Source organism: Octopus sinensis, linkage group LG9 (genome assembly GCF_006345805.1).
Source record: "Octopus sinensis linkage group LG9, ASM634580v1, whole genome shotgun sequence".
Lineage (NCBI taxonomy): Eukaryota > Metazoa > Mollusca > Cephalopoda > Octopoda > Octopodidae > Octopus > Octopus sinensis.
The window spans coordinates 31,206,961-31,234,155 of record NC_043005.1 but is presented as its reverse complement, the minus strand read 5'-3'; the positions used below and the strand labels follow the sequence as shown (position 1 = coordinate 31,234,155).

The 27,195-nt window shown below is 36.6% G+C and overlaps 1 long non-coding RNA gene across 1 annotated transcript in view; it reads left to right on the top strand.

Moving 5' to 3' along the window:
• LOC118764816 overlaps window positions 1-27,195 on the top strand; it is a 104,119-nt gene that overhangs the window by 4,537 nt on the left and 72,387 nt on the right. The window lies entirely within an intron of this gene.

The window sequence follows — 27,195 nt, the reverse complement described above, 5'->3', positions numbered from 1 at the left end:
AAATACTGGGCTAAACTAAACGCAAAAGAGATAGACAAAGCAAAATCACAGCAATGGTTGAGAAGCTCAGGACTTAAAGCAGAGACTGAAGGATTTTTAATGGCACACAAGACCAAAGCCTCCCCACCAGAAATTACCAAAAACATATACTGAAAACAAACATAAGTAATTGCAGAATATGTGGAGATGGACTGGAAACAATAAATCACATTGTGTCTGGTTGCCCAGTCCTGGCTAAGAAGGAATATATTCACAGGCACAACAGAGTTTGGACCTACATACACTGGAAGCTATGCCAACACTATGGAATACCAACAGAAAGTAGATGGTATAAGCACACGCCTGAAAAGGTGACAGAAAATGAGACAGCAACCACACGATGGGACATGCCAATACACACAGATATAGAAGTTAAGGCCAATTAGCAAGATATAGTTGTCAGAAATCATGAAGAAAAAATGCTTTCTAATTGATGTATCAATACCAGCAGATGACAACGTTCCTCTAAAAGAAATGGAGAAACTTTCAAAATACAAAGACCAGGAAAAAGAGGTAGATGAAAATGGTGCTCAAATTAGGGGTTGCCGACAACGTATGTATGATCATTGGAGAGAAAAGGGATTGTTTCAACTCACGGAACAGAGACTATGTGATCGAGCAAGAGCAATAAAAAAACATTGTTGGTTCACAGAAGTAGAGCTCGAAGCTATCAAAATATGGGTCATGGAAAATAGCAGCAGAGATAGCAATGAAAATACAGTTCTTACTAATAAGAGTAATCCCACAGCACAGGAAAGGAGCCGTGGTAGTTTACTTGATGAAAGACATATAGATGATCTAAAGAAGACAATAAAACTAATGTCGACATGACAGATGAACAAAATGCAATCTACGACAGAATAAAGGTAAGACTACAGGAGAACGATAGCGACATTATTTACAACATTAAAAAGGTTGACCACAAACCTGAAGGCATCGTCGAATATGGAAATGCAAAGATCCTATGAGATTTTATGAGTCAGTGTGACCATGAGATTGAGAATAGGAAGCTGGACATAGTCTTAATTGAGAATGAAAACTAACTATGCTGGATCATAGATATAGCATGCCCAGTTGACAAAAATGTATGCGATAAGGAAGAAAGGAAAGTTGATAGATATGACAGGTTAGCTTGGGAGTTAAGTAGTTGTTGTCGATGAAAAAGGTAGCAGTAGTACCATTAATTGTCGGATCCCTGGGGACAGTGAGCAAAAATCTCGAGAATTACGTGGAACAAATAGGGGCTGCAGTAAGAGTGTAGCACTTGCAGAAAACAGCGCTTGGAACCGTTTGAATACTCCGGAAGGTGCTCGAAAAATAAGAGGTGTTACCTTAGTTCACTGGTAGTGAACAGCTGACTCTGTAATACATCTGCAACGTTAGAAGCTGTGCAAAGACAATAATAATAATAATAATAATAATAATAATAATAATAATAATACTTATATTTGTTTCAGTCATTTGACTGCGGCCATGCTGGAACACCGCCTTTAATCGAGTAAATCGATCCCACGACTTATTCTTTGTAAGCCTAGTTCTTATTCTATCGGTCTCTCTTGCCGAACCGCTAAGTGACGGTGACGTAAACACACCAGCATCGGTTGTCATGCGATGTTGGGGGGACAAACACAGACACACTAACACACACACACACACACACACACACACACACACACACACACATATATATATATATATATATATATATATATATATATATATATACACGACGGTCTTCTTTCAGTTTCCGTCTACCAAATCCACTCACAAGGCTTTGGTCGGCCCGAGGCTATAGTAGAAGACACTTGCCCAAGGTGCCATGCAGTGGGACTGAACCCGGAACCATGTAGTTGGTAAGCAAGCTACTTTATTTCATAAATTTGTCATATAGACAGTACAAAGAGTTTTGCGAGCTGGACAAATACATTAATGAATGAAAATGAAATATAATTAAATGAGAGACGAAACCCAACACCCGCCGATTGGATTTTTCTCGAAAACATATTTTCTTTTTTTTTTTAAATCAATATGAGGTTTCGAACCTCTTACAAGGAGAAGGCACTAAAACCTCTTACTTAACATGTTTTCTTTTTTTTCTTTCTTAAAACACAAAATTGAGGTTATAAACCACTACAAAATAATCCAGTAAGATGAGGTTTCAAACCCTATAACGAGGGTCTTTCACCTCCTACTCTTCGATATATCCATCGATATATTCATCATTATCTTCAATGCCGCTTGAGTTCCTGTATCCCGCCATTTCCCATGCCTCACTCATTTAGGACATGTAAGTCGTGTAAGGGCCACCCGGCCATATGCGACACTCCTCCCAAAATCCTTTAAGCCTTTCCCACAAGAGAAACCTTATGACCTCCACAGCTATCTGCGGAGGCCATTCGGGATCCCGTGTGAAGGGCATAATCTACTGTTTCTTTATGTTCTTCTACTATTTTTCTACCTCCCCGCCCTTGTAGAAAAAGATAATTGATCATCTTTAAGGGTGGGGCTGGTTTCTTCCACCGTGGGCGGCACAACTTCGGGACATGCAGTCGGCACATCATCTCCCCGCTGAGATGACCCGTTCTTCTTCCTTCTTTTTTTTTCTTTTCTTCCTGGCTTCGGGAGAGTGGAGCTCTTCCGCTTTGTCCGGAGACTCTTCCCCGCCTTCCGAAGCATTAGGTTCCTTCGGCGGGCAACTATTGTTGCCTGCCTTCTACCTTTTTAATCCTTTTTGAGATGAGGAGGCTGAGGCCTCCTCGACCACAGCCACCTCTCCCTTTGACCGGGTAGGGGAGGTGGCATCTAGTGACTGTTCCAGGACCTTACCATGGTCCTGAGGCAGTTCCTTTTAATGTGGCCTGGCTTCAGGCACGAGTGACACTTTGGGAGACGTCCCTCAAGTATCTCCGGATACCTGCAGCCAGCCATTTTCAAGAAGTCTGGAAAAACCAGTTCTGTTGTGGCCGATGGGGTCCACAGGGTCAAAATCGCTTTTGACCCTTCCCAATCGACCGCCGGCAATACTCTTACATTTAAGAGCCTGGACCCGCCATCTCCCAGTCCCCGTCGGATGGTATCTTCAATCCAATCCGCTTCGGTGCACGGGGGGAGCCCACATACCCAGGCTCGTATTAATTTTCTTCCACAATATGACGAGAGAAACAGAATTTCCTTGCCTTCTAAAGGCTGACTCGCAAACTGGCGAGAATTTTCCCCATTGTCAAACAGCAACCATACGGTTGCATGTTTGACACCACGGGATATATATTTTACAGAGGACAAATGTTCTTTAAGTTCATTTTTTATGACTTGTTTTGGGAAGGCGGTGATGGAATTAAGAACTTTAGAATACGTTCTAGGTATCATCGTCTTCTCCTCCATATCTTTTAACCATTGCTTAGGCGGGTTAATTTCCCACTCTAAGACAGAGTTTTTCTTTTTAAGTTTCTTCTCTGCCATGTCAAAAAACAGTTCAAAAGTAGTTCAAAAGACAGTCTGCCAAAAAATTAAAGTGAATAAAAATAAAACAAAATAAAAGAGGAGGGGAGAAAACCGAAATTAAAGTAATGAAAAGAATGAACCAAAATTTAGAAAGAAAAATAGAAGAAGGGAAAAGTAAAAGAAAAACCTCACAAATAGCACAGACAGGGAATCCTTTGTATAATATTCCAAAAAGTTAATCCAAAAGGTAATCCAAATGGCTTATTCTTATTTTTCTGGCGAGATACGCCCACTAGAATTCACAAGAAGAATTTTCAAAAAAATTCTCAATTCACCGTTTCGGTGATGAGAACCCAGTATTTTGCTCACTATAGTGAGCCATAATTGACAATATTTCTTTTTGTTCTTTTCTTTTTCTATTGGCGGAGCCGAAACTCACATCTGCTCACTGTAACAGTCCAGACCAACTAGTGTTGCATTCTGGGTAAGCAAGCTACTTACCACACAGCCAATCCTACGCCTATATAAAGACAGACGAAATAGCACTAAGCATTTCGTTCAGTGCGCTAACTTTTCAGCCAGCTCGCCACTAATAATAATAATAATAATAATAATAATAATAATAATAGTTACCTAACTCAGATACGAGGAAACCCCAAAATGGCAGAAATTCAAAAGATAGTGCTCGTGGGAACTACTCATATCCTACGCAAAGTACTTTCTATGTAATCTCAAGTTTTAAAACAAACATAATTTTCGTATGGTTTTTTTAGACATTCACTAGTACAACACTAAGTGCAAAACCAAATATATGGCACACTAGGCATAACACCAACATGAACTTCCAACTTGTTGTCTCTTGAGGTCTCTGGGTGAAACTTGGATCCAACTTGTACAAATGTAAAGCAAAAGTCAAACCTAGAATAATAATAATAATAATAATAATAATAATAATAATAAACTGGGAGTTGTGGCGTGCTCCTGTAATCTAGGACGAATGCTGCCGTTGATTAGCTCCAAGAGGCCATCGCCTCAAGCTAGCTATGTGACACACAAACCTGTGTCCATTATAACCTTCAAACAGGGGAGGTCAGCCGCCTTCCCTTGCAGGTCTGGCATCTACAGGATATCTGCCCCTTATTAATGTAGACCAGCCGAATGAAGCAATATATGTGTGTGTGTGTGTGTGTGTGTGTGTGTGTGTGTGTGTCTGCGTGTGTCTGTGTGTGTGTGTGTATTTCCGGAAGAAATAGATAAATAGTTACCAGGGTAGCAAAAAATCGCACAAGTAAAAAGGTTGTAACTCCTTGTTTTTAAAGGTAGAAATTCCTGGTTACGTGAAATATTTTGTATAATATATATAAATAAATAAATAAATGGAGTTAAACGCAGGTGTTATTCAAATTCTTTTACTTCCGATACATGTTTCGAAGATATCACTGGTATTATTCCAAAGGAATAAAATGATGTAAAACAATGCAATCTTCTCTTCAGGAAAATGAAGAAAGGAAACTCGTCAATAAGACATTTTAACAGAATATGATAGATATGTATAGTGATTAACTGAACGCTATTAAGTTTGTTTTAAAAAAAACGTTAGATGATATAACGTCAAAGGCAGCCTATAGAAAGAGGTGGGGTAAAGGAATGAAAAATCCAGATAAATGAGAAGTATATAACGATATGTCAATTAAATAAGAACTACATAACCATATGTAAATTAAATAAAACCCGATAGTCTTGGAAAAAGATATATCTAGTGAATGTAAAACGTAAGAAGAAAATTAATGTTTAAGTTATATATAATGATAAATATCACTTATATGAACTAAAGGTCTGTTTCTGCCAATGTTTACATCGGTATGCACGCTCTATAACCGCATTTACAATGGGAATTTTAGAAAAAAAGAATAGGAAATAGTTGAGAATTACAGAGAAGACAGAATTCCTTGCCTTTATCATAAGGTATCGAGATTGAGAGATTCAATCAATCTAAATTAAATTGTTTATTATGGTCTTTTAGATACCAAATTAATTTACTAAGCCCTGTGCTGTCTTTTAGATACCAAATTAATTTACTAAGCCCTGTGCTTCCTATATAAAAAAATACTTCATTACCAGAAGTAATTTTACATTGGTATATAGAATTTTTAATTTTAGAGTTACTTGACATAAACTTGATTCTGTTATAATTGACTTCAGATACAATAACCTTGTTATTAATAAATATTTCTAGGATATGGATGGTATTAGCTAAATAAATGTTAGTATTAGTAAATGTAACTCTATTTAACAGGCTAATATTATGTGAGGAGATAATTTGTAAGAGATTTTTTGTGTTGGAAAAACCAAATTAAATCTAATCTTCCCTTACAGTTTCGTGAAGCTATTATTAGGAATTTTCCAAAGAATTCTAGGTATTACTTTATTATCAACTCACATACTGTTGAGATTGGTTTTACTTTAGGAATGAGAACTCAGGTTCGAAATTTCCCGAAAACACCTGATGAAAGCTGGAGGGTATATCAGCCGAAACGTTGTGCTAGCAACAAAGATGAGGACAAATATCAGTCAAATGTAAATAATGTAAATAATGTACATAATTTCTTATCTCTTAAATATAGAACAGAATAATAACAACAACAACAACCACAATAATAATAATAATAATAATAATAATAATAATAATAATAATAATGATAATAATAATATTTTTAAAAGACTTGACCTAACTCTTCAGAAAAGTAAATAGACAATACGAAGAGCGCGATGCGATTGCAATAAAAATTTGATTGGTTGAACAGCAAACCTGTCTTTGTCGAGTTCAAAACGAAAAGTGATAGAAATTCAAAATTTTCCTGAAATTCCAACAATTTTTTCTCACACAGAATTTCTAACATAAAGTCCATACCGCAAACTATTCATTCATCATACCAGGAACAATCATTTTGTTTTGTCAACCAATTTTTTCGGAGATGTTTATATTCATAACAGTTTGAACTTACCAGTACCACAGAAATGAACAGCACAAATAACAATGCTGTACTCACCACAAGCAAACATAATTCCTAAAGTTCAACAAGTTCATGTTACTAATCACCAATTTGTCGCATATGATTGTGGTTTATTTGCCCTGGCGTACGGGTTTGAACTGGTCATTAGAAACGCTCCAGAGAAGTTTTATTTCCGCAGAAAAAATGCGAGCACATTTAAGATTTTGCCTCGAAAACAATAAATTTGTTCCTTTCCCGAAAGTAAATGTTTTTTCAAATGCCTACAAAAACCACAGAAGTCACTCACCCACCCAGAAATGGATTACTACTAGAAAGATGACTAAAAATTATGACTTCTCACATGGATATTCAGAACAATTTTTATCACCCAGTAAAGTTCTGTGTTTTAAGTGAAGATTTCGAGCAAAGCCCAAAAGGTAATCAGGAATCTGAAAACCACTCGCCCAAGAAAATCCATCACACAAGAGAATAAGTCGGTCATAAATTTATCTCAACTAAAACTTTCAACTCACTGAGTTTCTACCCAAGCACTAAGAATTTCGACAAGAAATGCTCAAGGGCTATTTCAGGTTTTTTTTTGTTTGTTTTTTTTGTAAAAAATTGTAACTAAGAGTCAGAAAACCCTACGCGTACTGAAAATAAAAATGATGATCGAATCTGGTATAATTGGATTGAAAAGAACACCAATTGGTATCCAAATGAAGTTTGGGATGGATGTTCACAAGCACTACTGGAATTTCTTGATTCTTGTCAGACAAGCCTTAAAACAAGTGGAAAGAAGTCCTGGAATAACCTCACAAATTCCCAAAGTTACCCACTCTGATGTCTAGCTAATAATGATTCTATTGTTATTAAAATGGCGGATAAGTGAGGCACTATTGTAATTATGGACAAAAGGGATAATATTTCGGCTTGTGAAGAAGTTTCAAGTGACAAAACTCCATATGAAGAATTACCTGTCGATCGAAACTCTAATTACAGAGAGGAACTTGACAAAATAATTCTGGAAATGGAGGAAAACAATTTCATTAATAAGGCCGAATCCAGGATTTGATAGTCGGGATGAATAACACCTGTATTTTATGGTCTCCCCAAAATGCTCAAAAAAGTTCGAAGGATTTCCTCCAATGCGTCCAGTTAGCACAGCGGATATGAATAATGTATAGCCACAATTCTGGAGTGGCTGGATGGTTTTCTACTCCCTGTCGCGAAAAGATCAAGTTCCTATAGTCGGGATACTTATTGAAAATTGTTTTTTGGTAACCATGGATGTTTCTTCCTCATATCCCAATATTGGCGACTATGAAGGTTTGACTTTCTTTGCTAATCTTACATATGTCATTTGCAATTTCCTTTAATCGTGATTCACTGTAACCGCGTTTGACATAATGGTATACAAAAGCGTTTGCATGTTTCCAGTAATTCCCTATGTCATTACAAATCCGTTTTATCCTCAAAAATTGGGATTTCGGATTTGTCCGAATTATATGATATGGATGATCGGAGCAGTGGTGGAGGTAAATATGGGATGACGTGGGCATGCACAATAACTCTGTCACTATTCTGCTTCCAGAAATCTTAACTTGTGTTCAAAAATTCAGCGTTAGTATTTGAAAAACTAGACGTAAATTTTATGTTGGATTTAAAGCCATAGTTTTTGGCATAATAGTTACAGAAATGCAAGAAGGCAGTTAAATTATCCTGTGATCCTTCCCAGACAAAATAGACACCATCAATGAACTGTAACCACAGTACCAGGTATTAGTTCATGACCATGTAGAGATTTGAATGTTTTCAGTGACTGTGTCGCGAATTTCGTAATGAATACATTAGCGAAATTAACTGCCATAGGGGTACCCATGGTGCAACACCTCGTCGGGTGGTAAAATTTTAGTCCAGTCTTTATTGCCCAGACTTCATTGTGTAATACAAACCTCAATAAGCTACAGAGAAAATTTGATGGAATACTTTTGTTTGACCGTTTTTCGAAGGCATTCATGCATGGTTCTACCAATTCATTGGATGTGGCAGCACACCCAATACAATAACCACCATACGCCACTGTAAGATAGAATGATAATTTATAGTCAACATTACTCTTTTCTTTTATCTATTTTTATTTATGTGTTTTGCATTTTGATTGTAATTATATTTTGTGTGTCATTATATCTATGGTTTTAGTTTCGTCTGTAAACTACCGGGAACGACACATTACTCTAGATATACCTTACCACACTGAGTGAAATGCCGAGAATATCTAATGAAAAGCTTATTTAAGCAATCACCTGAGGACACACATTTTACACAATGGATGTAAAATAATAATTGCACAACATCTTATATACTAGATGTGTAAGAATGTGTTGAAGGAATTCTAGTGATTTTTAAATAATGTTGTTAATTCCATTTTCTATCACTTGTCTATTTTCTATCAAACTCTGCAAATGCTATGGAGTTTCTGGTGTATACCCAGGAGCAGGTCCATTTACACTGTATGATGACATCAGGTAGCCAAATAACTGTGGACGAGCTTTGCATAGAATCCTACATGGATTTTACCCGGTTGATTCTGTGAGAGCGTACAGCAGCCTGTTGTCACAAGGTCTCTTTTCGCACATTATATTCTTTGATACATGGTTATTAATTATCGTGGGAAACATTCAACATCCAAGTACCAATCTCAGAATTATTATTATTATTATTTAAAAACCTTGCGTTCGATGTTTGTTTCGTTCATGTATAAAAGCTTGTACGTGTTCGTGTGTGGTTTGTATAAACATTATACTTGATATATAAGCAAGAAACAGCATTATGCATCTGTGTAGAAATGGAAAATGAAAATGTAAATATGATTAATACTCGTACAGTTTTGTTCACAGCTCGGTTGTATACGGATTTCGCAGTTCCTCGTGTTGTTTACGCTTTTACGCATATGTTTCGCCGCAGCAACGCATCTGGAAGAAACTATGCCCTATATATTTCGTATATGAAAGAAATCTTTCGGGTTAAAGCATAACTTTCTATCATTTTTGCGATCTCTTAAATCCAGCTTGGTGACGATTTCAAATTTAAACTTTCTTCTTAAGGATCTCGCTGATTCATGTTCATGATGTTCGCTATTATCATTATTAAATTTTCTAAACATCGAAGTAGTCTTAAAAACTGTTACCTTTTGGTAACCACGGATGTTTCTTCCTCATGCTCCAACATCGATCACGATGCATGAAAGCCTTTGAAAAACGGTCAAAGAAAAGTATTCCCTCAATGTTTCTCTCTAAATTATTAAAATTTGTGTTACAAAGTAACACAATGAAGTTTGGAAAAAAATCCATCAGACGATGGGATGCGCAATGGGCACTCTTAATGGCAGTTAATTTTGCAAATGTCTTCATGAAATGCAATTAATGGGGACATTCAAATCCCTGGTCACGGCTCATTGACGACATCTTTTTTATCTGGGAAGGAACACAGGATAGTTTAGTCAAATTATTACATTTCTGTGACTGCTTCGATGAAGACTGCGGCACTGGGTCCAAAATAAAATTCAACTTTTCAAAAACTAGTGTCGAATTTTTAGATACAAATGTTAAGTTTTCGGAAGGCCGAATAGTCACAATTATTTTGCAAACCCACGTCATCCCATATTTATCTCCACCGCCGCTCTGATCATCCACATCATACAATCAAATCAAATCCGAAGTCCCAGTTTTTGAGGATAAGACATATTTGCGCAGACATTGGAGATTATTGGAAACATGCAAATGCCTTTGTGCGCCATTATGTAAAGCTCGGTTATAATAAATCACGATTAAAGGAAATTGCGAATGACATAGCTGAAATTAGTGGTGATAATCAAACTTTCACGCCTAATTTTAGTAGTCAGAAAAGAGTTTATGGCCGAATTCCTTTAGTGATTAACTGGCACCGAAGTTTCGCTGGCATTTCAAAAGTGTTGCATGAAAGTTACCAACATATTTCAGAAAAATATCCTCATTTCCGATTAATATTCCGTCTTCCGCCTATTATAGCTTTTAGATGTAATAGGAGTATTAGAGAAATAATCTTTACTCTAAAATAAAATATTTATTCATAAATTATTGTATTATTTTACTTATTTCAGTCATTTGATTGCAGCCATGCTGGAACACCGCTTTGGAGAGTGTTTAGACGAACAAATCGACCCAGGATTTATTCTTTATAAGACTAGTATTTATTTTATCTTTTGCCGGACTGCTAAGTTACAGGAACATAAACACACCAGCAACGGTTGTCAAGCAATATCAGGGGGACAAACACAAATACACGCACGCACACACACACACACACACACACACACACACCACACACACACACACACACACACACACAGATATATATATATATATATATATATATATAATATATATATATATATATATATATATATATATATATAGGGTGCGGTGGATAAACTATCGCCACTTTATATATTTAATTCCGGGCATGCGCATTGTTTGTTTTTGATTTTCTCGAATATACAGTATAGTAGGGTCAGTTGGGCATCGTCTGTGAGAAGAATAGCACTATGACGCAATTCACTCTGCCAGAAATTTGGGAATGACATGCTGTGATGCCTGGCATTCGTGCCGGAAGCTTCAATACGAACATTTCCGTGTTTGGGTGTCAATCTCAGGGCAGTGCAATATGAGGACACGTGACAAAAATAAAACATCCAATCAACATCATGCTGTTTGGAGTGAACACTTGTGATGGCGATGTTATGCCTCCATTCACCTTCCTGCACGGCTTCAGGCTCAATACGGAGGCCTACATCAAGTGCCTCGAGGAAGTAGTGCTGCCCTGGGGCAAGAGGGTGGCTGCTGGAAGACCCTATGTGTGACAACAGGATTCTGGACCATGCCACACAAGTAGGAGAATTCATTAATGACTGTCAGACAATTTCTGAGACCACCCCAACCCTAACATCTGGCCACCTAACTCCCCAGACTGCAACCCCCTTGATTGTTATGTGTGTGGTGCAGTTGAACGAGAGATAAACAAAACTCCTTGTAACATCAAAGATGAACTGAAGACAAGGATTATGGCAGCATTCACCAACTTAAACCAGGAGAACGTCCAGAAGAGTTGCACGAGATTCCAAAGTTTTTTGGAGGCCATAGTTGAAGCCAATGCTGATTTTATTGAATAAATTTACTCTTTAATACTTCTAGATATTTTTATGTAATTTTGCTTAAAATGAGATGTCCGTGTTATTTTCAGTTTTGCGCAATTTAGACGAGAGTTTATTAACCGCGCACTATATTAAATAAATGATAGAGAAGATAGAGTGCACTGTAAGCTTTATTTAGTACAACGATCGTTTCAGCTTACATCTGCACTGCTCCTAGTGGGTGGGGAACGATATAGTGGAATCGAATGCACCCACAGTGCAGAAGAAACCTCATTACAGTTATATAATACGCTACAGCGTTGTAATCTGTACATTTCGCTACTGTGTGTAGTGGTGGAAGCCCTCCGTCGGTTACGGCGACGAGGGTTCCGGTTGATCCGATCAACGGAACAGCCTGCTCGTGAAGTTAACGTGTAAGTGGCTGAGCACTCCACAGACACGTGTACCCTTAACGTAGTTCTCGGGGATATTCAGCGTGACACAGAGAGTGACAAGGCCGGCCCTTTGAAATACAGGTACAACAGAAACAGGAAGTAAGAGTGAGAGAAAGTTGTGGTGAAAGAGTACAGCAGGGATCACCACCATCCCTGCCGGAGCCTCATGGAGCTTTAGGTGTTTTCGCTCAATAAAAACTCACAACGCCCGTTCTGGGAATCGAAACCGCGAGTCCGCTGCCCTAACCACTGGGCCATTGCGCCTCCACTTGTGTGTAGTAGGATGGTGTTGGTATAATGCGTAATGTTATAGTAGTTCAATGAAATCATTATTATTATTGCGCGCGCGTGTGTATGTGTGTGGTTAAGTAAGATTCGTTATTAATTCCTGAGACTTCCGCTTCATTAATTTCTTTTGTCACTGCCTTTGCACAAGTAGCATAAAATGGCTCTATTTGCAATTTTTTTCACTACTTATTATCAAACTATAAATGAAAGAATAAACAATGTTTACATGTTATATATGAAAAAATAGCAACGATTGGATAACAAGTTGTAGCAAATCAATAATACAACATGGAGAGACAGGTTGCCAAAAATCAGTGAGAACCCGAAAAGAACTTTTGACTCAACTGGAGACTTAAACGAGGTTTTATGTACGTGTATACAGGGTATATAAAAAGGGACTACCATTAATGAAAAAAATGGAGTTGTAACTTAAATTACTTTGAACTACAAATATTTGTTAATCAGATATTGCTAACTAGATTGATACACAGTCCAATGATGTTGGTGTAGCAAAAAGACATTTGATAAATACATCTTGTAGATAAATATTAAAACCGTCACTAGGAATAAAGCTTCTTGTTGGCGTCTTGATATTGACAGCGTGTGGATCTCAGTAATATACATAGAATGTGTGTGCATATAGAATGGAAATTTAGAAATATACTGTGCTCGGATATCAATGCGATAAGTGCCTTTTGTCATAGTATGGTCGGTACGAATATTATGTTGTGAACTAATGAAATGTAGTTCAAGTTATATACATCAGTGCAGAGCAGAATAAATCGTTTGCTTAATGATCAATTCTAATCAAGAAAGCTGATATTACATTGAAATTGTAATTAAATAAAATTTATCGACTCGCGACGTCACTATACAGTTCTGATGCATAGCTGGTTCCTGAATATGTTTTACATTAGCTTTATTATTCGTTAGATTTAATTGAAAATCTCACGACTATATCCTTTGAATAGTGAAAGAAATAAAATGATACGACATTATCATGGCAAGTATTATATACACTAAACTATTAATATATTATATATAATCAATTATAAATGTATTTCCCATAGTCAATATAATTACTAATATATTTTATATAATCAACTAGTAGGATCTTTGACTTACAGGTAGGATCCAGAGGTAAAAGTAAGAAAGAAGAATTGACTCAGTAGCGTGCTGTAATTTTTTTTTATGTAGACACCGTAAGTATGAAAGGTAAGATTATAACCTCAGATTGCAGAGTGCTGGAACGTTACGCTGTCAAAGACAAATCAGCTGCTTTATCAGGCTACTCACCAATTTCTGGAAAGTAACTGACACACACTACTCGCACAGTGTACTTCCTACATTAAAGTACTATGTCTCGCCCACACACGCGCACGCACATTGAACATACACGCATATACATAAACACACACAATGAAAGACAGCGAAAATTCAACATTATAAAAGCCCTAAAAATACTAAACAAAAACCTAACGACTCTTTTCATTTGCTGAAAGTATCAAAGATGTGAAATATCGTAACACGCAAGTAAACAAAGAAAGTTAATTTATACTTAATGATGAAAGAAAATTTGAAAGAATGTAAAAGAAAATAATTTATACAAAATGATTTATACACAAACACACACACAAACACACACACACACACACACACACATACACACACACACATCTTTCAATGTATGTTTATATTTATGTGTGTATGTTTCAGTCATTTGGACAAATACTTTGAAAATCCTAAAGAGATCTTATGAAAGTAATAGTGCACGTGCGAGTGTGTGTGAGTCTGTGCGTGAATTGTAAATCAGTATTAAAAAAATGGAGAGATAATTTTAGTAATTCAACGAAATATTTATTAGCTATATTATATTTCTGATTTCAGAATTTTTTTGTTCAATACAGACCATAATTGAACTCGACGGGAAATATTGGGCGAGAACTGGTAGACCTGGTTTATTGTTTATCATATTTGTACCATTATTGCTTTTTCCTGTATATAGATTAGTTAAAAAAGACTGTTTGATAGATATATTCCTATCTAAAGTTTTAGTTTTGTTATATTCCCTATTATTTTCCAACCACTCTATAATTCTATCATTTTCAAGTCACCGATTTCGTTGGTTTTACGTTACATAATGACTGTCCTGAATTGGAATGTGGATTATATAGAGATGACGCTCTTCTCATTATATATTGATGTAGCATGGTTTATTTAGAAAAGTATAGAACAAATCTTTTAGATTCTTTAAGCGTCTTGGTCTTTCTATAAATGAAAATAATAGGGCGAATTTCTTTGATATTACTCTTGATATACCAACCTTATCATAATCCTAAGGAATGCTTAAGATATGTAAATAAAGATTCTAATCATCCAAGGAGAATAATAAATTCTATCGTTAAAAATACACCTACTCGTATTTCAAGACTTTCGTTTAATAAGGATGTATTAAAACAAAATAAAAGTTACTATAACAATGCATTATTGGAAACTGGATATAAAGATAAAATTTACTATATCCAGAATCATAATAATAAAATTCTGGAAATGGATAGAATTATAGAGATTTTGGAAAATAATAGGGTATATAATAAAACTGAAAATTTAGATAGAAATATATCAATTAAATAATCTTTTTTAACTAAGCAATATAAAGGAAAAAACAACAACGGTACAAATATGATAGACAATAAACTAGATACTGAAAATAAACATATTATTAATAAGTGTGGGTATAAATCTATAGATACTAAATAATAATAATAATAATAATAAGGAGGAGGAGGAGGAGGGGGAGGAACACCGGGGACGTTTAAGATGTGAGAACGATAAAACAGAGCTCCGAAATCTATCCACAAACATGGAGCCAAAAATTTACTAACAAAGATTGGACTATATCCGAGTAAGTAATACTCATTGAAATTTATTACTATTTTCGAAACGAAATGATGTATTTTAACTCGATATCATCTCCACCTCTAACACAACACATGTAAACATGCGTGATACATTACGATCCATCAACACCAGATCATCCCCGACCCCAAACACCATGTACAAAAAAACTACGAAGAAATTAAATAACACCGATATTATTCAACCCAAGAATAACAATCGGGAAGTACGTACTTTAAACTTACAACACAAAATGTACGAAAAACTACTCGTGCAAAACAATGTGACAACAGAAATGAACGGACCGGTACCCTACGAAAATGACGACCGTCAAAATAATGGACCGGACATTGTTCATCATTTCCCACAAATAAAACCCAAAAGACATAAATGGACACGTGAGGAATACATTTCTATCTTATACGCTTACTTCACAGCAGTGCTCTACCCAAAAAATGAAAACACAACAACACATACATATAAAATATGGAAGGAAAATAACATAAAAATAGACTTGGATATAGCAATGAACCCTAATAAACTAGCTAACGTACGAAGATACATTCTCAACGCAAAAAAAATATCAGAAATAGAACATCTAAAAGAAAAAATACATCAGGAAAATGTAGATAGAAGCCACACAACAATGCCCAACAATATAAACACTGAAACAGTAAAACACGAAGACAAACGTAACATTCCCAACAAACACGATGTAAACAAAAAACAACAAACTCAGACCGTAAGGATGCATAATAATACACGACAAACAGCAAGCCAAAACACGACAAGCAAACATACAAATGAGAACGAAAGCGACACAAATCTAAAACCTGGAAACAACGAAGGGGGGGCCTAATGATTATGATAATATAAAAAGTAGAATAATCAAAGAGCTAAAAACCACAGAGCTCAAAATGGACCACCGACCATACCTCCAAAAAATCAAAATAGACGAAACAACAACACCAATTATAAACATCATAAACATAGCCGTCACGGAATTAATAGCCACTGAAACAAAAAGCGATATCACTGAGCTAAATGACTTAGTATACGCAGCAGCCACAAAAGAAGCTGGATACTCACTCAAACCCATCCAAACAGGAGTACCACCACCCAAACAAACCCCGTGGATAAATAACATCCAAAACAAAATACAAAAAATGAGAAAAGATCTGTCGATTCTTAATGAAATCAGTAGACAAAAAGACAGAACAACAAAAAGAAAACAAAAATACTCCGCAAATACAACATCACAGAAAAAGATTTACCTGAGATAAAAGAAAAGCTAAAGCAAGATATCCTTGCCAAAGCACAAAGGATCCGCCGGTACGAGAAACGCCAGCGCTTCTTTGAACAAAACAAAAAGTTCAACTCCAACCCCAAAAAGTTCTACCAAGAACTTGGCAAAAATAAAATAGAAATCATGCAGCACCAACGGCAGAAGAAGTGGAAGAATTCTGGAGAGAAATATGGTCGGCGAACGAACAACCAAAAAACAAGGAGTATTAAAACAACAAACTCAGCATCTGAGCAACTTTGGACCCCCATAACAACTGAAGAGGTCACCCAGGCACTGCAAAGACTAAGCAACTGGAAGGCACCTGGGCATGACAAAATACCCAACTTCTGGTTGAAATATCTAACAGGAATGCACAAAAAGCTGGCTGAAAATTTTAACAACATACTGGCAGAGCCAGAGACAATGCCTGAATGGCTCATGAAGGGAAAAACCATCTTAATTCCCAAATCAAATGAGACAGCAAAACCAGAAAACTACTGACCAATAACCTGTCTACAAGGCATTTACTGCAGTGATATCGCAAAGGTTGAACAAGCACCTGGACGAAAACAACCTGTTTCCAGAAGAGCAGAAAGGATGCCGCAAAGGCTCATATGGCTGTAAAGATCAACTAATGATTAATAAAGCCATAACTGAAGACAGCCACAGAAAGAAGAAAGGCCTCAGTATGGCCTGGATCGACTACAAAAAGGCGTTTGATAGCATCCCACACACATGGATCCTCGAAACACTAGCCATTAACAAAGTAGCACCAACAATTATAAAATTCATAGGGCACTCTATGAATAAATGGCAAACAGTGCTACAGCTCCAAACAAAAGAGGGACTCATGAAAACCAAAGCTATCCCCATTAGAAGAGGAATATTCCAGGGAGACACGCTCTCTCCGCTCCTTTTCTGCTTGGCACTGTCACCTCTATCTGATATGCTAAATAGAACTGGATGCGAATATAAATATTACGGCAAAACGATCAGCCACCTTTTATATATGGATGACCTAAAACTATACGCTACAAATGACAAACAGCTGGAAACACTATTAAAGACAGTTCATGGATTTACCAAAGAAATAGATATGAAATTTGGATTAGAAAAATGCGCCAAAGTAACCCTGAAAACATCACACTAGATAAAACCAATGAAATAAAAGAATTAGACCAAAGCCAAACTTACAAATACTTAGGAATCCATGAACTAGATAAGACACAACACACACAAATGAAAGAGAAAATAAAAAAAGAATATTATAGACGAGTTAGATCAATACTAAAAATAGAGCTCAATGCTAAAAACAAGATAATAGGTATTAACACTTTAGCTGTCCCAGTTATAAGTTACAGCTACAATATCCTTAAATTGACATTAAATGAACTGACCAAAATAGATAGGAAAACTGTTCTCACTATTTAAGGAATCTGACAAATACAGACAAGAAATCATACCACCTAATAAATATGATGAAGAAGAAGAAGAAGAAGAAGAAGAAGAAGAAGAAGAAGAAGAAGAAGAAGAAGAAGAAGAAGAAGAAGAAGAAGAAGAAGAAGAAGAAGAAGAAGAAGAAGCAACAAAAGCTATATAACAAATGAAATCCAAACTAAAACTAGAACAGCAAAGAACCATGATAAAACGATGGCAAGAAAAGCCCCTTCATGGTAAATACTAGACTAAACTAAACGCAAAAGAAATAGACAAAGAAAAATTTCAGCAATGGTTGAGAAACTCAGGACTCAAAGCAGAGACAGAGGGATTCTTAATTGCAGCACAAGACCAAAGCCTCCCCACCAGAAATTACCAAAAACATGTAATGAAAAGAAATATAACAAGTAACTACAGAATATGTGGAGATGGACTGGAAACAATAAATCATATTATCTCTGGCTGCCCAGTCTTGGCTAAGAAGGAATATATTCACAGACATGACAGAGTTGGAACCTACATACACTGGAAGCTATGCCAACATTATGGAATAACAACAGAAAAAAGATGGTATAGGCACACACCAGAAAAGGTCACAGAAAACGAGAAAGCAACCATACTCTGGGATATGCCGATACATACAGATAGAGAAATTAAGGCCAACAGACCAGATATAGTTGTCAGAGATCATGAAGAAAAAAATGCTTTCTAATTGATGTATCAATACCGGCAGATGACAACGTGTCTCTAAAAGAAATGGAGAAACTTTCAAAATACAAAGACCTGGAAATAGAGGTAACCAGAATGTGGAATCTAAAAACAGAAACAATTCCTATCATAGTAGGTGCATTAGGCATGATAACAAAATATTCAGACAAATACATAACAAAAACACCAGGACTTACAAACACATATAACATACAGAAAATTGCACTACTAGGCACTGCACACATCCTACGCAGAACACTTTCCATACAATAACCATCAGAGCATCACAACAAATCACAGCACATACCCAAGGCACACAGAGGTGCGCTCGGTAGTGAAGTGAAAGCACGCTATAAAAATAAAACTGCTGAATGATAATAATAATAATAATAATAATAATAATAATAATAATAATAATAATAATAATAATAATAATAATAATGATAATTAGAGACTGACACTGATCCTTAAGTTGAAATTAAACGGACAGAATAAGATTGAAGCTATCAACACCCGAGCGGTTTCACTACTTAGATATGTAGCAAGGGTAATCGCATGGACAGTAGACGAACTAAACAGCTTAGACAGAAAGACAAGGAAGTTGCTAACTAGATATGGGATATTCCACCCAAAAAGTGACACAGACAGACTGTATGTTCCAAGAAAAGTAGGGGAATAGGACTTATTGGATGCCAATACAACATTAGAGCAAAAGAAAACAACATAACAAGGTATGTAAAAAATACCATAGAGCCACTAAGAAGGTCAGACTTGTGTAAGATGGAAAATTACAAAGATAAAGCATTGTACAAGCACTTGAGAATGAATGAAACTGAAAATAGGTTGATAAAGAAATGAATGCATAGACAATTTTATAGGGGTGTTGAAGATAAGACAGAGAGAAAAAGATGGTTATGGATGACTAAATGTGATTCAAAAGCAGAAACGGTGGCTCTAATCTGTGCTTCCCAAGAGCAACCATTAAGAACCAATTACATAAAATACAAAATAGACAACACGTCAGGGAGTAATAAGTGCAGAATTTGAGGAAAAAATGGTGAAACTGTATGGCATATTACCAGTCAATGTACACCACTAGCCTAGAAAGAATAGAAGAGACGTCGTAACTATATTGCAAGAATTGTACATTGGACACTTTGCAACAAGTTTGGACTAGAGAGGACAAAAAAGTACTACGAACATAAACCCGAAGACATCGTCGAAAATGATAATGCAAAGATCGTATGGGATTTTATGATTCAGTGTGACCATGAGATAGAGAATAGGAAACCAGACGTAGTGTTAATTGAGAAAGAAAGCAAACTATGCTGGATCATAGACATAGAATGCCCGGCTCACAACAAGGTATTCAATAAGGAAGAAAGAAAAAGTCAATATGACAGGTTAGCTTGGGAGATTAAGCAGTTGTGGTCGCTGAAAAAGATGGTAGTAGTACCAATAATTGTCGGAGCCCTGGGAACAGTGAGTAAAACTCTTGAGAAGTACAAGGAACAAATAGGGGTTGCAATAAGGGTGGAGCACTTGCAGAAAACAGCACTGCTTAGAACCACCAGAATACTCCGGATGGTGCTCGAAAATATAAGGGGTGTTACATTAGTTCACTGGTAGTGAACAGGTGGCACCATAGTACATCTCCAGCTTTAGAAGCTGTGCAAAGAGAATAAATAATAATAAGAATAATAAGAAAGCACCACTCGAGTTGTTGATAAATTACTTAACTATACTAGTATTTATATATAAATCGTTTTAAAACCTGCGCTTTGAATTAATTCTTCTGTCAACTGAAATTTTACGAAACGTAGCAAATTCCATTTAAATTTAATTTTCTTTGTACTCACGATTCCAGAACATAAGACTCTGCACTGTTATACCTTCGATTTAATCTGAGATTGATTGATTAATTTCTTAGTTCCTTTCGATTTCCCTGTCACCCATGTTTCTCTCTGTAGCACGCACACACACACATACACACATACACACACACACACATACACACACACAATTTCTCTCTCTAGCATACGCGCGCAGACACACACATACGCTCTCTCACTCGCTATAGCTCTCCCTCTCTTTCTCTCTCTCTCTCAGTATATCTATCTATTGAACATGTATATATATGGGAATACGACTATAGAGAGATTATAGCTATATACTCAAAGACACCTCGATCTTTCTTCCCCATCTGTGCAAGCATAGATCAATATAACTTACACCTTTCTTACTTCCTCTCTCTCTCTCTCTCTCTATCCCTCCTTATCTCAATCTTTCTCTAAATAAATACAGAAGGAAACGGCAGGTTAAGGGCGTCTCGAAGCTGGGTCAGTGAAGAACTGAAACTCTTATTGAGAGGATGGCAAATAGCCAAAGGAGACAGTCCAAATAATATTACAACGGCAGTTCTAAAGAGCAATGGCTGTATAAGAACCACAGCTAGGATAGAGCGAAAAAAACAAGAATTTACCCACTCTTATGCTCTCATTAGACCTCACATTAGCACACAGGATACCATTTTGACACAGAAACTCAAAAAGGATGACAAGGATGGAGACCCTGATGTAAGTGATAGATGTTCCCCTGACCCCACTGATCCACAAGGGAACACACCTGATACGAAAACCAAAATCGAGAGGCCTGCCAAGCAAGAAGACACCAACACGGATGGCCTTACCACAACTATTATCAACGCCCAAAAGTGTGAAAGAACCAATAAAGGTCTAAAAAAAATAAAGATAAAAGAAGGAAAAAGGGTGATGATAGAAGTAAAGACGAAGCAAAAAACAAAAGAGAGCCCACAAGGGAAAAAAATTCAAACAGCCAATATGAAAAGTCACAAACAGTTAGGAAGTGTTTAAATTCTTCGTGTGTAGTGACTGCTGGTATGGACAAGATGGTGCGAACTGCCTCTTCCTGCATCCAAAATCATACAGCAGGCAGAACAAAAGCAAAACCTTCTTCCAAAAGACACGAAGACTCCAAAGTGGAAAAATCGTGCATCAAAGCTAAAATATGCCGATATGGCGCGCACTACCTCTAAAAACCAGCCCTACTCAGAAGCCGTCATAACGGTTGCAGCTGAACAACAATGTTTTTTATGCATGACTCAAAAGATTGTGCAACAACTAACCAGGCTTCGTCAATTCCAGAGTCGGAGCCATCCCCACCAACACGCAAGACGTTCACAACCAATGAATCCAGGGTAGCTACCACTGGCATCAGCACAGATTTCACACCAATATACTTCGTAAGTGTAAGAGGACTGTTATAACTCAATAACAGAACTAGAATTACCTTCTTGAGAGACCTAGTGACATGCAATCAAGCCTTTTGCATATCACTCACTGAAACGCACTTAAAACCCGACATCGCAGATGCAGAAATACACATACAGAAGCTATAAAAAAGACAGGAGCCAAGGTGGAGTTGCAATGTACATCCGTGAAGATCTCATACCCCAGGTCCTTTTGTCACTCACAAACTCAATGTGTTACACACTAATTGTACATATAAGACAACTCGACAGAGTTATATACTACATATCGCCCACCAGATGCCCCAAATCACACGGGCCTATTCGAAGACTACTTTGCAAGAATAGAAGAGGTCTTAACCAAAATAGAAGAGCACATCAGTGTACTTTTCATGAAATACTTCAATATGAAATGATCCGAAGGCCTTTTTCTCTCGGGAATGAAGTGATATGAGCAAAATAAGATGAAACCCCTGCTCAGTCTCACCAACAATTTATACATGGAGCAAATAATACTCCAACCAGCCAGGGCAAACAATATACTTGATTTCTGCTCCACAAACAATGTTTCTCATCCATAATGTGAAAGTGACACCGACACTAATCTCGGATCACAACATAATAGAGCTGACCATGTATCGACCAAAGGAATCCACACACAAACAGCCTATGAGAAGCACCTAAAATCTATCCTATCTGAACTACCACAAGACAGGCAGGGAATCGATTGAGAAAGAGATCACCAAATGGGACTGGTCCCAATGTCTCTCTACACCTGACATAGACATGAAATTGAAAACTTTAATGTCCATGATGTAAGTCATATGCTACAATTTTGTCCCAGAGAGAAGGGCTACTGCACATAAAAACAAGATTCCCAGGGAGAAGAAAGTTCTTCTCAGCCGGCGTACAAAAATTGCAAACCGCCTCAACAGAGAACTCAGTGTCAATGAGAAACACTGCTTGGAAACAGAACTACAGGATACTGAGAAACAACTGAAGCACTCTCACGAGAAGGAAAGATCAGATTGAGAAGCCTGGGTCATAAGAAATATAAAATAAAACCCTAAAGCCTTCTTTAGGTACGCCAAAGAGACTGCCTCTGTGCACTGTAGGGTAGAGCCACACCTCCAAAACGATGGCTCCCTCACGGGAAACACAATGAGAATAAGTGAAACACTGAATGAACAGTTCAAACGTGTCTTCACCCCACCCCTATGGCACATGCAAGTTAGCAAACCTCTAGAATTCTTTACCGCTACAGAAGCTGAACTGGAGGCAGTAACGATTGATTACATCAACATCGAAGAAAAGGATGTAATGCTAGCAATAAATTATATAAAAGCAAACTCAGCTGCTGTCCCTGATGGATTCCCAGCAATCCTTCTCAAGTCATGCAAACGAGTCCTTGCTAAACGATTACAACTACATTTTCAGAGCTTCCTTACAAATGGTAAACTCCCGGACAAACTAAAGGAGGGAATAATATTTCCCATCCATAAAGGAGGAAGCAGAGCAGTCGCTAAAAACCATAGGCCTATCTCTCTGATCTCACACATCAGTCTGAAGAGAATAACTTGCTGACCGAGATCCAGCATGTTTTTCGATCAAGTTGAAGCTGTGTGACACAGCTCCTGCAGTATTACGACTGGGGGGCTAAAGTAGCTGCTCAACACCTCAAATGTGGATGTGATATATCTAAACTTTGCAAAAGACTTTGATAAAATCGACTATGGTATGATTTGTTACAAGCTCCGAAATCTTGGCATATTTGGAAAACTTAGAGATGGCTACATGACTTGATAAAAGATAGAAACCTGGTAGTGGTGGTCAATGGGGCCACCTCCAAGAAAACACAAATAGTGAGTAGTATTCCACAGGGCACTGTCATGGCGCCCCTGCTATTCATAGTGGCCCTCTCTGACATGCCCTTGCTAGCGTACAGACGATACAAATGTCTCTCTGAGGATACAGAATCCTAGATACTGTGCATCTTCATATTGAGTTTGACGCAATATATAGGTGGACTGAGGAAAATAACATGCAGTTTAATACTGGAAAATTCCAAGCCGTGTACTACCAACACAGGAAGCTCAAAGAAAAACAGATTGGATACACTGGCCCAGGAGGAATTACAATCCCCGAATCAAAATCAGTGCGTGCCCTAAGCACATTACTAAGTCGGCGATAAAATGCAGACGTCTGCCCAGGTGGATCCTTCAAACTTTCAAAACAAGAGAAAAGGAAACGATGATGGTCCTCTGGAGGACGTTTTCAGCCGTCTGGATTACTGCTCCCAGCTGTGGTCACCAAACAGTGTAAAATTAACGACGGAAATCGAGGTGATCCAGCGAAGCTACACAAGAAAGATCGATACAATGCAGCATATCAGCTACTAGGAGAGACTGAAAGATTTAAGACTCTACTCCTTGGAGCGAAGGCGGGAAAGATGTACAGAAGAAAACCTGTTTCAAACTTTGACATTGTTACACAAACAGCAGGACTGGGCGCTACTGCATGGTACCAGAGGTCCCAACATTGCCATTAGGATACAGAACCACATACTGCAACAGGTTGGACTTCAAAGACTCACAGCTCTTTAATAACCTCTCACAAAGCATGACAGACCTGCATGGCGTGGATGTAGGCTTTTTCAAAACAAAACTAGATCTCCTGTCAAGAGTTCCGGATGAACCTACTCCGGGGCAAGAAACATAGATGAGGGCTGCAACGTCAAACTCCCTCATCCACCAAGTGACACATATCAGAGGAGTAGTTTTGGTAAAGGAAACTGAAAGAAGCCCGTCGTATATATGTGTGTGTGTGGATGTATGTATTTGTGTGTCTTTGTTCCCCCACCATTTTTTGGCAACCGATGTTGGTGTGTTTACGACTCCGTAACTTAGCGGTTCAGCAAAGAGAACGATAGAATAAGTACTATGCTTACAATGAATAAGTCCTCGGGTCGATTTGTTCGACTAAAGGCATGGCCACATTCAAATGGCTGAAACAAGTAAAAATAATAAATGTATATATATATATATACACCTTGAGATGAACCATGTTTATGTCTATTTAAAGCTATATATAAAAAGAATTAAAGGTAACGCCATGCAACTTCGTAATAATCCTTAATATCATATTACTATTATTATTGCTTCCACACACACACACACACACACATATATATTTTATATACACACACACACACATATATATATGTGTGTGTGTGTGTGTGTGTGTATAAAATATGTATAAAAATACAAAATGGGACAAGAACGCAAAACACTCAAATAGACGACACGAAAAACGGACGGGTTATTCGAAGCCTCTAATCTTCAGTCAAGAACCTGATCATCCTCGCAATTTCGGCTGATAAATTCTTAATAGATTATCAGGATCAGAATTTATTTAATAATTTTCATCTGGTAGTCAGCATGCTATAAAAAATTTATGGGTAATTTATACATTAAATTAATAATTATATACAAGCGTATAGAATTATATTAAGGGAGCAATGCCGAAAACGACCTAACTCCAATAAGTTCCGAGACATTAAAAAAACTACCAAAAACTCCAGATTAAATATATACATGGATCCTAGATAAGTAAAATTTAAATCCCCTCACGGCAGCCACGTGTATAATATTATCAGAATAACCAAGCAGTAAATGCTATTCCGGTCAGGAGTAAAAATAATTAAATTGTTTTATTTTATTTATTAATTCATTATAGAATATAAGGATAAAAATCACGTTAATGATTTTTATTTGGAGATTTTGGTAGTTTTTTTAATGTCTCGGTACTGCAAGCACGTTGGCGTTAAATCGTTTTCGCCCTTACTCCCTTAATATAATTATATGCATGTGTATATAATTATTAATTTAATTATATATATTTTTTTTATTTTATCTAGTTTCAGTTCACGAGCTGTAACCATGCTGGGGCACCGCTATATATATATATATATATATATATATATATATATATATTATATATATATAGTTTTTGTATTTCGTTTCCAAGATGCTTTATGTGAATTCGTGTGTTGAAGCATATTTTATTGTGTCTGGGAAGAGTCATTCTCATTTAGTGACTTATTAATTTAACACACTCATCGATTTCCACTCATTTGCTTTCTTATTTTTACTAAAATTGCAGCCTCTTCAATAGTCATTGACTCTGTTATAATGGACAGATTCAACGACGAATGAAAAGGGTGTAAGTCGCAACGAAAATTATGTGTGTGTGTGTGGTGTGTGTGTGTGTGTGTGTATATGTATATATATACATATATATATACAGATATATATATATATATATATATATATATATATATATATATATATATATATACATATATACATATATATATATATATATATACATATACATACATATATATATATATATATATATATATATATATATATTATATATATATATATATATAATATATATATATATAGATAAGAAAGTTTGTTTGGTAAAGCACGTGGGTGAATATATAAGAAAATAGTAAAGTGTGAAAAAACGACAGAAGGCTTAAATGTTAAAAAATATATATATTTGTGTCAAAATGTCTGGAGAATATTGGAAAAAAAAACCAAGGAAGAAACAATCCTGGTTTCATTTGATGTAGTCAACTTGTATACCAGTATACCTCATAATTATGGACTGGAGGCAATACAATTCTGGTTAGACCAATTTCCGGAAGAAATACCAAAAAGGATCAGTAAGGAATTCATTACTAAATCAATTGAATTCATCCTACACAATAACCACTTCATGTTTGACAATACATTTTACCGTCAAAAATCCGGAATTGCTATGGGTACAAGGGCAGCACCAGTCATTGCGAACTTACAATGGGATACATGGAAATAATCATTTACCAGGAATCTCTATCAATCTTTGGAAACTCCCTCTCTCAATACATAAAAGAGAATTGGAAACGATTCCTAGACGATTGTTTCATTCTCTGGAATGAAAACATAGATAAACTCCTAAAATTTAAAAACCTATTGAACAGCATAAACCCAAATATACAGTTCACAATGGAATACAACCAAAAGGAGCTCCCGTTCTTGGATATACTAATTAAAAAAATAACCTTAAAATAGAAACAGACATTTTTTACAAAGCCACAGACGCCAAACAATACCTTCTTTTTAATTCATGCCACCCAAGACACACTAAAACAAACATCCCCT